Source organism: Oryzias latipes, chromosome 12 (assembly GCF_053564925.1).
Source record: "Oryzias latipes strain Hd-rR chromosome 12, Olatipes_Hd-rR_3.1".
Classification (NCBI taxonomy): Eukaryota; Metazoa; Chordata; class Actinopteri; order Beloniformes; family Adrianichthyidae; genus Oryzias; species Oryzias latipes.
Genome location: NC_136248.1, coordinates 29823866 through 29835637, shown reverse-complemented (window position 1 = coordinate 29835637; position 11772 = coordinate 29823866). Strand labels below are relative to the sequence as shown.

At 39.9% G+C, this 11772-nt stretch overlaps 1 long non-coding RNA gene across 1 annotated transcript; it reads left to right on the top strand.

The window, feature by feature from the left end:
- Positions 1-792: 792 nt before the first annotated feature.
- On the top strand, positions 793-7667 carry LOC110016003 (uncharacterized). The gene is made up of 3 exons (XR_013659300.1): positions 793-1042; positions 2729-2911; positions 5678-7667. It is a non-coding gene; the product is annotated as an uncharacterized LOC110016003 (long non-coding RNA).
- The last annotated feature ends 4105 nt before the right edge of the window (positions 7668-11772 follow it).

The window sequence follows — 11772 nt, the reverse complement described above, 5'->3', positions numbered from 1 at the left end:
ACCTTTAAAAATACACCAAATTTGGGTAAAAACCTTTCTAAAAATTGACTCTAAAACTATTAATAATGTCATTCTAACAAAAGAACTATTTAACATTTCTACAGAATGACGCTGAAACAGAAAGCAACAAGCTGCTGCAGAGGAACCAAATCAAATATTTACAGCTGCAGGACCTGAGCTGCAGCCAAACAGCACAATTTTTAAGCCTAAAGCCAACAATTCATTCAGCACAGATGTTTTTTTTCCTGGTCGATTGTTGCCAAGCCTCAGCCGCGCTTGCTGTGAAATCTGAAGTGAGTTTGAAATCTCCCCAATGTGGAGAAAAAGAAGTCATTTCAAAACGTGTCCCAAAAGAGCAAAGTGGAGCACAGACACATTTCAGATGAAAGATCAGCAATTATCTTGGATGTATCTAGAAAAAAATGGGGCTTAAGAAAGCCTGAAGCCAGAAGAAGAAAGCCAAACACAGACCAGAGAGGAGACTGGTTAGGGACGTGTCTCTTTTCTTCTCACATGATTTGATCCTTATCGCCATGCATGGTCCACGAATCGACTCATAAAAGATTCAACCAACTTTGTGGCGATACGATACAGTCCAGTTCTTTTACCTGAATGGATACAATCTAGATATTTATTATTTATTTGACATCCCTAACTATAAATGAAAATTACTTTTACCAGAGAAAACCTTTTTTTTCTTACTAGACAGAATTTCTAGGTGCAGCCAGGAGCCAGAGGGTGTCTGGTTTGGGGGCTACAGGATTTTGTCACTGCTTGTTAAGATTTGTCTATTCTGCCTTTTTGTCTTCTATTTTCTTTATTTTTGCTCCTGAACATTGATTTGGAGGATTGTTCCAGGTAGGATCAACTCCATAGCTGCAGGGGGCAGTATAAGGAAAATGTGAATCCTAATCTACCAGGTAGGTAGATGGGAAGAGGTATTTGACTAGGTGACAGTGTGCAGGTGGCGGTTTTGTCTGGCAGTCATGGTGAGCTGAACCACAAACATTTCAATGCTTGGATGACTTCGGTGACGCCATTGGTACGTTTATTTCAATTTCATTTATATTCTGACATTTGTGGGAACATTATTCAACAAGCGAAATAGTTAAACGGCACAATATTTGCAAAAGTTTAAAATAACAGTACATTTCTGACAAACATTTCTGATATCTGTTTAATTATGTTCTGTTTTATTTAAATGTTATCAAGCTCTCATCCATTCTTTGTTGAAAATAAAAATAAGTTAAAATGAGTGGAGTTGTCCAGCATCCTCAGTTGTCTCCTGAGCCATTCAAGTTGGGCAGCATTGGAAATGAAAAGATATAACTCAACACTGCTCTTTGCAGATGATGTTGTCCCGTTGGCTTAATCGAGCCGGGACCCCGGGCGGGCATTGGGGCAGTTTGTGGCCAAGTGTGAAGCGGCTAAGGCCATGGTTCTTGACCGGAGAAAGTTAGTTTGTCCTCTCTGGGTGGAGTGCTCCTGCCCCAGGTGGAGGATACCTTGTGGCCTTGTGCACGACTGAGGAAAGATCGGAGCGTGAGATCGACAGGTGGATTGGAGCGGCGTCCGCCATTATGCGGTCGCTGTACTGGACAAGCTCTCAATTTACCTGTTTATCTTTGTTCCAATACTCAACTATGGTCATGAGCTCTGCATCATGACCGAAAGACCGAGGTCTCGAATACAAGAGGCTGAAATTAGCTTCCTCTGTAGGGTGGCTGGATCCTCCCTTAGAGATAGGGGGAGGAGCTTGGTCGACCGGAGAGAGCTTGTAGTGAAACTGCTGCTCCCCTACATCCAGAGGAGCCAGTTGATATGGCTCAGGCAACTAGTCTTTAGTGCACACAAGACACTTCCCTTACTGTGGTTCAACTTCAACCAATTGTCATTGACTCAACTTGGTAGATGCAGGCTTGTGATTGGACATCTTTTTGTTTGCGTCACAAGTAGATCAAAAAAAGGTAAAGACAATAGAGACACAGCAGCAAGAGAAAATGACAAAGCTTATCGGACATCAAATATTTCCTTCCTGATCAATGTTGTACCAATTATGAACCGATGCTCCTGTTACTCTCAGTAATAAATCAGTTCTCTGACATCTGTGTCTTTAACATCCTAGAAATTATTCATTTAGTTGCTCTTAATGCTGCTGGTCGCTCGCATTTTGATTGGCAGATTATAATACTAATATATAATACTAATAATAATATAATATTTTTTTTATACATTTAGTTTTATTTCTCCTCATGTTTGACTAAGAAATCAAAGGTTTGGTTTGCTTAGTCCATAAAATGAAAGCAGATTAAAAAGTAGAAAGGAGGGTTAGCAGCCTGGATTATAACTCATCCACTCATCTTTATTCCATCACTCAGATACGGTCAGAAGCTCCGAATAATGAACTACAGTGATGGAAAAGGTGTTTTCAGTGTCTTTAACATGTTTTTGTGACATTTTTCTGATGATGGAGGATGTATTTAAGGTAAATTAAGCTCAAAATAGTCTTGCAGAATATTTCTTTATTCAAATCATGAAGCAGGTGCAGATGAAAACACGCTGTTTGAAAAAGATCATATTTATGACGTTTTGGCTAAAAACGGCATAATCATAGTTAAAAGACCACCAGGAAATGCTTTGAAAATAGAATGATGATCGGAGTGGGTTTTTAAAGATCAAAAAGGCCTCGTAGGAAGTTATCCTAAAGGATTTTTCTTTTCTGAAACAGCTTCTGCACACACTGAGACGTACGTATTACAACAGAGCAGAAATCCAGGCTGAGGCAGTGAGACAACATCCCCTGCATGTTCTGGAAACATCTAAGAAACCTCTGGATGGGATGGAGATGCTGCAAGAGCAGCTGAGGTCTGCTAACCTCCGTTAGAAAGAACTAAGGCCACGCCCACAACAGGTAATCCATACAGAATCTTGCTTGAGCACAGGTGTCAATTTATAATAACCCCCCTTCCCCCCAGTAGGTGGCACTCTTCATTCATTTACCCTCCACCAATCAATGGAACCACTGGAGTTTCTGAATTAAAACAAGACGAGCTGTTTGTAGTTTGTTTCTGTTGTGATATATATGAATATCGAAACAGTTTTGAGTGCTCGTCATGAAACCTATTTCCTGTTGACGATGATGGTATATTATACGCGTCTGTGCGTGGGGAAAAAGCCATTCATTGAAACCAAAACAGCCATTCTTCGGTGGTATGTTGTTAGCCTGATGGGCCTTTTCTTAAATGTCACTAGAACAGGCAGACTCCGTTCTGCTGCCCGTCTGCTAATTGACGGTTCACGAGTTCAAGTTCATTCATTGAAACCAATTTGAATTAGAAACTCTTATAAATGTACTCTTCTATGGAGTCATTTATTTATTGAGGTAAATTCAACTCTAAACTAGGGTCAGGAGTTCTGTACAACAACCTGAAATGATGAGTTTCTTATTAAAAGAAAAAGAAAAGTTTTTTTATTCTGGAATAACCACATGTAGATCCACAAGTTCATCTTGTTTGGGCTTCTGATCATGGCATTTGTTACTGAGACGTTCCGCTCTTCTGTTGCCAATTCAAGCACAAAGTGTCATAAATGCAATACCACAAAAGACCACTAGAGGCAGGTTGGGAAAGGGAACAATTTTTCATTGACTTTATGTAAAAAAAAAAGTCAAATTTTACACTCAAAATAATCATATTTACCTGTTAACAGCCTTGATTGGTTGACAGGTTGATTGGCATGTGGAGGAACCTGACAAAGCTTCAAACTTTGCTATTTCCTGCCACATAAAGCTAAAATGTAAACTTAGATGGGGGTTGAAATAAATGTGTTTGAAAATAAAATAAAAAGAAGTTGCAATGTAAAACCTGACATTTAAATATCTAACTAAAACATGATAAAAGAAAAACTCTAAAGTGTAATTTTTGACAAAAAACAGTGTTAACCAAAATGTGAACTGAAACAAAGGGAAAAGAAAACTAAAAAGTACCCTACAACATAAGCTTAAATGTAAAATAAGATGTAAACTAAAACAGGGTTAAATAAATTAAAAAATATATGTATTAGCTAAATTGTCAACTATTGCAATTAACGTGAGGGAAAAAAAGGCAACTATGATGGAAGCTGCATTGCAAACTAAAATAGGGGGAATGGAACTTTAAAAAGACAGCAAAAAATACACAACATCAAATTCCATCAGTGATGTAAATTAAACCTACAGTAAAACATGAGGCAAAATTAAAAGGCAAATAAAAGGCAAACTATGGCACAAACTACAATGTGAAGTATGAACTAAAATGGAATGGGAGGGGGTTAAAATATACTTTGAAGTGGCTGAAGATTCACTCCAATGAAAATATTGCTTTTAATATGTTCTTGTAGCATTTTCTGATGGTTAATAACATGTAGATAGAAAATTAATCTAAAATTACATTTTTAAATACTTCATTATTTTGAATTGTTGACGAACAAAAATTCTGTTTGAAAAAGCTTGTAGGTGTGACGTAGGACCTACAAAGGCAAGCCACAAGCTTCCTGCTCTGCTCCATTCTTATGCATCCGCTTGCAATCTACAAGTAAATCCATGTAAGTCTTTGTTTTCCTCATCTGAGCTGGAATCTGGATCTAAACTCAACAACTGACAATGCTCGCCATTTCTGCTGCACCAGTAATGTCAGTTTGGGGGTGTGGGGAGCTGTAAGCCAGCGGGAGAGAATATAAACAGATGCATGAGGCGGACTCATTCCGCGCCAACGGTCCCGCCCACAACTCAGAGGTGAAATTCTAATGAACTCCAGCCGCTCTGCAGAAACCATAGCTTAGAAAATGACACAATTATTATTTAAACATGTAAACTATGACATCAACTAAAAAGAAAACAAAAACATGAGCTAAAAGAAACAAACGAGTCCGATCAAGCTACGGCGTAAACCCAGAATGTAAACGGAAAAAAACAGGCTGTTGGTTAGTGGCGTCTGATTTACAAGTTGTTAATCTCATATTTGAATGACTGTCTTTTAGTTTAGCTATTTTAAATTGCTTTTTCAAATAGTATCACAATACCTTCAAATCCCAGCTCCTTTATGGATTTTTATGATTTCCTCACGCACGGCCCCACAGAAATTCACAATGGATCATGATTTGATTTAATAAATGTTATGTTGTTTTTTTTGGGTTTTTTTATTAACTTTTTTTAATTAATGTAGTGATGAGGGGGGCCGACCCCAAACCTGGAATAATGCAGAGGATTGACTTGGGAAGGGCATCCGACATAAAGTCTCTGCCAAACCAAATATGCAAATCGATTATCCATAACCGCAATCGCCGTTGGTGCTGTTCATCGACGATGGTGGAAATTGGACTCCTGTTAGTGGTAGAAGTAGAAGAGGAGAGGATGCAGAAGACGGGGTGACTGAAGGCAAAAGCCGAAAGGAAAAGAAGAAGAATTGCTCTTTTAATTGTCATTGTGGTCTTTGATATGTTTTTGCATTGCGTCATCTGTTGATGTGATTTGGACTTCATGGCCACCGTACAGATGGGTCACCGAGACCCAAACCTTTTTTCCTGCCATGTTTCTCATTCCTCGAGAATCAATCGAAATGATTTGCTAAATAAGAAATTGTCACTGGGGCGAAACAATGTCATTTCCGAGCTCAAGTCCCCAATAACCAATATCTTTCAGATACCAAACCTGCAGTGGACTCTGGTTATCTGGACATCACAACTTTGGACAGCCTTCAGCTCCCTCAGCCCCCCTTTCTGTGGGGCCAGGTGGGCAGACGTGGCCCAAGTCTGCAGTAATTTTACCCCTGACTGGTTTTAAGGTAAAGGGTAATGTGAGAGGAGACAGCCACACATCACCTACATATGTGTGTGTTTGTGTGCATTTCTGCACACTCGCACAGCCACGGCAGACGAGGATGTGTTCCTCAGCATCTACCAGTCCATTACCAAGCGGCTCTATACATCCTCTTTATTTCTTCCCTGCTCCCTCTGTTTACTCTCAAGAGTATTTTCCTCAATTCAGCTTTTTATCACTCCATCTCCTCAGCTGCGTGTCTCCAGCAGAGCAAGACGCGAAGCGCACACACAAACAGACGCGCCGCACTGAAATTGGCCTACACTCTATAAAAAAAAAAAAAAAAAAAAGTCCAGCATGCGCTTTGGTGTGCACGCTCCTGCACAGCGGCATAAACAGGACGCAGCCACAGAGAGAAACCTGCACCCCTGGTAACCTTCACCTCCTTCTCACCCAGCAGCATCTGGTTATCACTCTCACTCCCGTGCACGAGAATGAGGCCGGCGCGCACACACGGCAGCCCCATTAACATCAGTGCTTTCGTAATGGATGTGTTTGTGCTGCTGCTGAGGGAAAGAGGAGAGACCTGAAGTAGGTGCTATAAATCACTCGCTTGTTCCTCCTCCCCCCATCACATGCACACACACGCGTGCACGTGTTCACAGACACACGCACACAGACACACATACACAAAAACCTCTATTGGCATCGCTTCATGGGGCTCCCATTCACTGACTCTGCAGCAAACACACTCTCCCTCCTCTCACATTCATATGTGCAGAGTGCCCCCCCCCCTCTCTCTGTACCGCCTGGGGCGGGGAAATCCTATTACCCTATGAAGAGGAGGAACACATCATTAATTACACTCTCATGCTCTTTTACACACACAAACACACACGTATGCCAAAACCCATCTCCCTCTGATCCCAGCCGGTCGTGCAGGAGGCTCCAACATCAGCCGCCAATATTTCTGTATTTTTCTCTGTCAGCTGCATCTTGACAGGTGACATTAGAGCCGGGCTGCACTATCTGATCACACACACACATGCGTGCACACACACACACACACACGCACACCAGATCAGCCTCTGCTTCTGAGAGTCAGAAAGAGAGCAAATCACCGACAGAGATTTCAGGCTACACGGACGGGCAGATCGGAGAGTGTCAGAGCCTCAGATTTATCCGCAGTCTCAACAGCCTTCTCAAGGTTTGCCAGATAGATGGGCGCCATAAAGTGATACATGCACGCTATAAAATAAATAGAGGGGGAGGCGAGTCGTGCATGGCCAGGCCATCAGGCCAAGTGTTTATGTGCGTTCAGGTGGGCACCTTTAGGATGCATTAAGTCGTGAATGCACGTCAGTCAGGGGACGCTGCAGCTCCAGAGCATCCTGGGGGATGAGTTACATTTTTATACTGTTTGACATTCTGGACGTGCATGTTAATGTCCAGAAAATAAACTGCCAAAGTGAAGGAAGTGATATTGCAGCTTGCATAAATTCAAACGAAGAAGTGTTTCGTTATTTTTTTCTTTCTTTCTTTGGGAAAGGTGCAGGCCTTTATCTGAACCCTGTCTGGTTTCAGATCAGCTGTTTTTATGTTTTACTGTTTGGTTTCAGGCTACAAACAGGGAGGCAGGTGAGATAAAGCGTTTACAACCATCTATCCATTATCTACACTCGCTTCATGCAGATCAGACTCGTGGTGGGTAGGTGTAGCAGATCCCAGCTGTCATTGGACAAAGGCAGGACGTCCCGATAAAAGCTTTTTGTAAACTACAAAAGAAATCAAAATGTGGGCGTGGTCTCTTTATTGACAGGTGACTGTCAAGCCCCCAGCACTGAAAAACTGTGTTCAAATCAGCTCAATTCAAACCAATGGAAGGATTGCCATCCATCTTTTTTTTTTAAAGTCTACGGATGCAGGCTTGATCAGGTTTCTAGTTCATCATAAGGTCATTTACAGATACAGTTAACCTCAGAGGCTCAACCAGATCCCCATGAGTCAAACTGGAGTCACCAAATTAACCCACAAATAGAATAAAACCTGCCCAGAACACACAGGAAGAACATGCAAACCCCAAACAGAACCGTTCCAACTGGGATTTTAACCTCCAAGGTGAAGATGTTGCAGCTCCCGAAGAAATGTGTTTAGTGTTGTGATGACCAACAACATTTCTTGTCAAAGCAAACCCACCGGCCACAAATTGCACCGCCTGAATTGCAAAGCATCCACTATTCAAGGCAAACTAATCTTAATTTCTTTATTCTAACCATAGTTTTCTTCTTTGAGCTAAATTATCAAGACTTTGCTTTATTATTCTCAACAATCAGTTTGCACTGCAGTCAGCGACTCTGCGCCTCCATAGGCTAATCAGGCTCATCTGTTGTGTGCAGCTCTGGATGTTTCTGGAGCTTTTTAACTAAAATTTTCCTGAATTTAGGTGGGAAACTGCACTGGATATAGAGAAACAAATAAAGTTCAGGGGGGGTAAATCCACGCGGAGTTCCTCAAGGTTAATTTCTGGAGCCTCGTCAAGACTCTTTTCTTTAAAATAAAATTACTAACCATCACTGCATTGTCTTTAATCTGCCTGCTTCTATTTTGTTATTGTGTCCTGTAAAAGTCTGTGAAAGAGCTACAGTTGGTGAAGTCCTCATGTCTCCAGATGGATAGAAAGTTAGATCTTTATTTGTCATTGTCACACGTAGAATGAAATCAAAAGTGCCTCCTGGGTCGGTGCAACATTATACCTTTACAAAACAACACAACTTACTACTAAAAATCATAAATAATAAATAAAACTACATAAAAAGTGCTTCAATGTGTGTTCAAATAGTTAAAAACCAGAGAAATAATAATAAAAATAATTCGTATGAAGAACTGGCCTTTTGAGAGTAAGTACTCCTGTTCGTTAATAAAGAATATATTGATCCTTTGACCTGCTACCTAGACGTTTCTTTTTCTGCTTCTGTGTGGTTTTCTACGGAGCCCTTGTCCTGACGTGGAAAAAATAAAACATATCTCATTCCCACAAATTAATATTCCGTTACTATTTCATTCCCTCGAAATAATTAATTCGTGCAAACGAAATAATTATTCACGTTATAAGTCACTTCGCTTTACATCCGAAGGCTAGTAGGCTACTTGCTACCTAGCCCATCATTAACCTGTTATTCACGCCATAAGGCATTCATAAACACGGATGTGAGCAATATTTGGAAAATAAAGGGGGGAAAATAAAAACAAGAATGATCGATCTTTTATTGTCTATTTATTTACAACCGAAGGCTACATGCCACGTATCCCATCATGCATCACAGATATCCCATGATGCATCTCGACAAATCGCCGTGGCCCTGTAACCGTGATGCATTCATAGACAACAGGACATGCGATTGGCTACGTAGCATGTAGCCTACTAGCCTTCGGATGTAAAGTGACTGCTAACAAGTATGTTAATAAAAGACAAGTCCTAAATATTATTATTCCTGTTCGACCCTAAATTACAATATCCCATACCAAAGCTACCGGCCAGCCAGCTGCCTGAATGCCGGCATGACAAGCAAAAGAGCTCTGCAGCGGAGCTAGAAGCTATGTCCGGCAGGTGAAGCAGGAAGCTTGGGCATCCAAAATCTCGTGATATTTTTCTGATTTTCATTGAGAGAATAATAGATCATTCTTGTTTTTATTTTCCCCCTCTTGAACAAATGTGGGTCACAGTGACACGGAAGTAGCGGCAGAAAGCGGCTTTTGCAGCAGGATGGACGGAGAGGGCACAGGGATGTGAATGAACCCAGACATGAAAACGTGATTACCGATGCTTTTTTGCTTTTTAAAATAAATAAATCTGATCTCTAAACATCCTCCGTGTCTTCCGTGCAATGTAAGGAGACACACACAGACAGAAATGAGAAGGTATCTGGTGTAAATCCAACTATTGTTGACGTCCATGTTTACGAAGTCCGGTAGGTGAAGCAGCAATCCGTGTTTATGAATGAGTTATGACGTAAATAATTATTTCGTCCGCACAAATTAATTAATTCGTGGTAACGGAATATTATTTTGTGGGAACAAGATAATATTTCATTCGCCAAACGTAATTATTTTGTGGGAACAAGATATATTTTATTTTATCCATGTCAGAAAACGGGCTCCGTAGTTTTCATCTCACTTCTGTATTCAAATCTGCTGCTTTGACTGAGTTTCATTTTACTGCAAGTGCAGCATTTTGAGTTGATACATTTGTTTTGCTGTTATGTAAAGGATTCTTTAAATGTCAGAAGTCATTTTTTCCAACAAACATCAGGTTAAAAAGCAGTATTTGATGACACAAATTAAGTGTTTGCCTTTATTTCAATACAAGTTGATTACTTTTACCTTTTATTTAAAACCTTCCTTTCACAGTGGAACTGCTGAGATCTTCAGGTCTGGTGAATGAGCCACTGAATGATCACAAATGAGACAAAAGAGTGAACTGAAGGTGCTACTGCTCCTCTGCACATCCACAGTGCCACCTAGTGGAGCCCCCCAGCTCCTGCAATATTTACATTGTCCAACCTGAAAAGTAGAAGAATCAGAGTCGTTTTGTTTTTTCATTGCAATCTCATGGTTCCCTAAGAAAAAATTACATTTAGTCAAAAAAAGAAAAAAAAAAGAAGAACACTTTTTTGTCAAGTGTCAACAAAAAGAATAAGCAATGACAGAATGGATCTTCCCATCATTACATTGTTCCTTCATTGAAAAAATCTACGCATTTGCTTTTTAAAAAAAAAGGTGTAAACAAAAAATTTTCACATCGCACTGATTGTCAGAAGACAAAATATTGTGTTTCAGAGGTTTAAAACTTTCTGTGCAGCAGCAAAGTTTTTTCAGATCCAGGAAAAAAAATGCAAATCTGTCAAAAATGTAAACACCAATAAATAAATACAAACAAGAAACTAAGTAAAGTGGCAAACTCTTAGTTTTAAAGATCAATCCCAATGGAGGTTTTTAACATGTTCTTGTTTATTTATTTATTTATTTTGATCATGGAGGACAAATATTAAGAAAATGAAGCTTAAACCCTAAAGTTCACTGCCATGATAAGTTCCAATGAAGTTACATCCCTCAGTGGTGCTGTGACGTCAAGATTTGTTCAAAATGGTGACCACATTGAAGGTTACAGGTCATAGCCACCATGGCACTGTCCTCAAGTCTTGGTCAGATCAATATATTCTGTAATTTCCTCGTCTGTTTCCCAATTTCCCGGGTTTTCTTGGCAGCTGCTGCTTGTGCTAAAGACATTTAGCCTTACAGAAGGTCAGAGATCCATAGCAACCATACAATCTTTTTCATGTCTAATGCTGATGGATACAAGCAGAAAATGTTATGTCTGTAGGACAAAGTTATATATTTACAAATTTCCTTGGCAACCAGATCCTTTGCTTGTTTCATTCCACTTTTTAACCTGGCCTCATACAATTCCAAAAATCTATAGCAACCGTACAATTTTTTTTTCATGTCTGGTGCAGTTAATTACATACATGACTATTTATGTCCGTATGCAAAGTCAAATTTCAAGTTTTTCATAGCAACCACAGTTAGAACACTGATATAATTGTGATGGCAACAAGACATAACAAGTAAATGTGTTCAAGTTGAACAGAACATTTTTTTAAGCTGTAGAACACTGTCAGTTACCACGAATTTTATTCACCCATGGCTCTGGACGGTTAATTTAAGAACAAGTTTGTTTGTGCCGAGCATCGGATAAACGCATAAAAATTTGCAAATGATAAAAATGTATATTTCCTGAAACGCCTCACTTTGACTTTATCTCTCCTCATGAACGTCAGGGGTCGGGTTTGTAATGACTTTTCCTACCTTACAAATAATCGTCATGTAGAAGGCACATTTGGTTACCCAAAGTTTGCATGGTTGTCATGGTAACGTTGTGAATTAGGCAGAGTTATTATTTTTGTTCCTAAAGCTTCTTT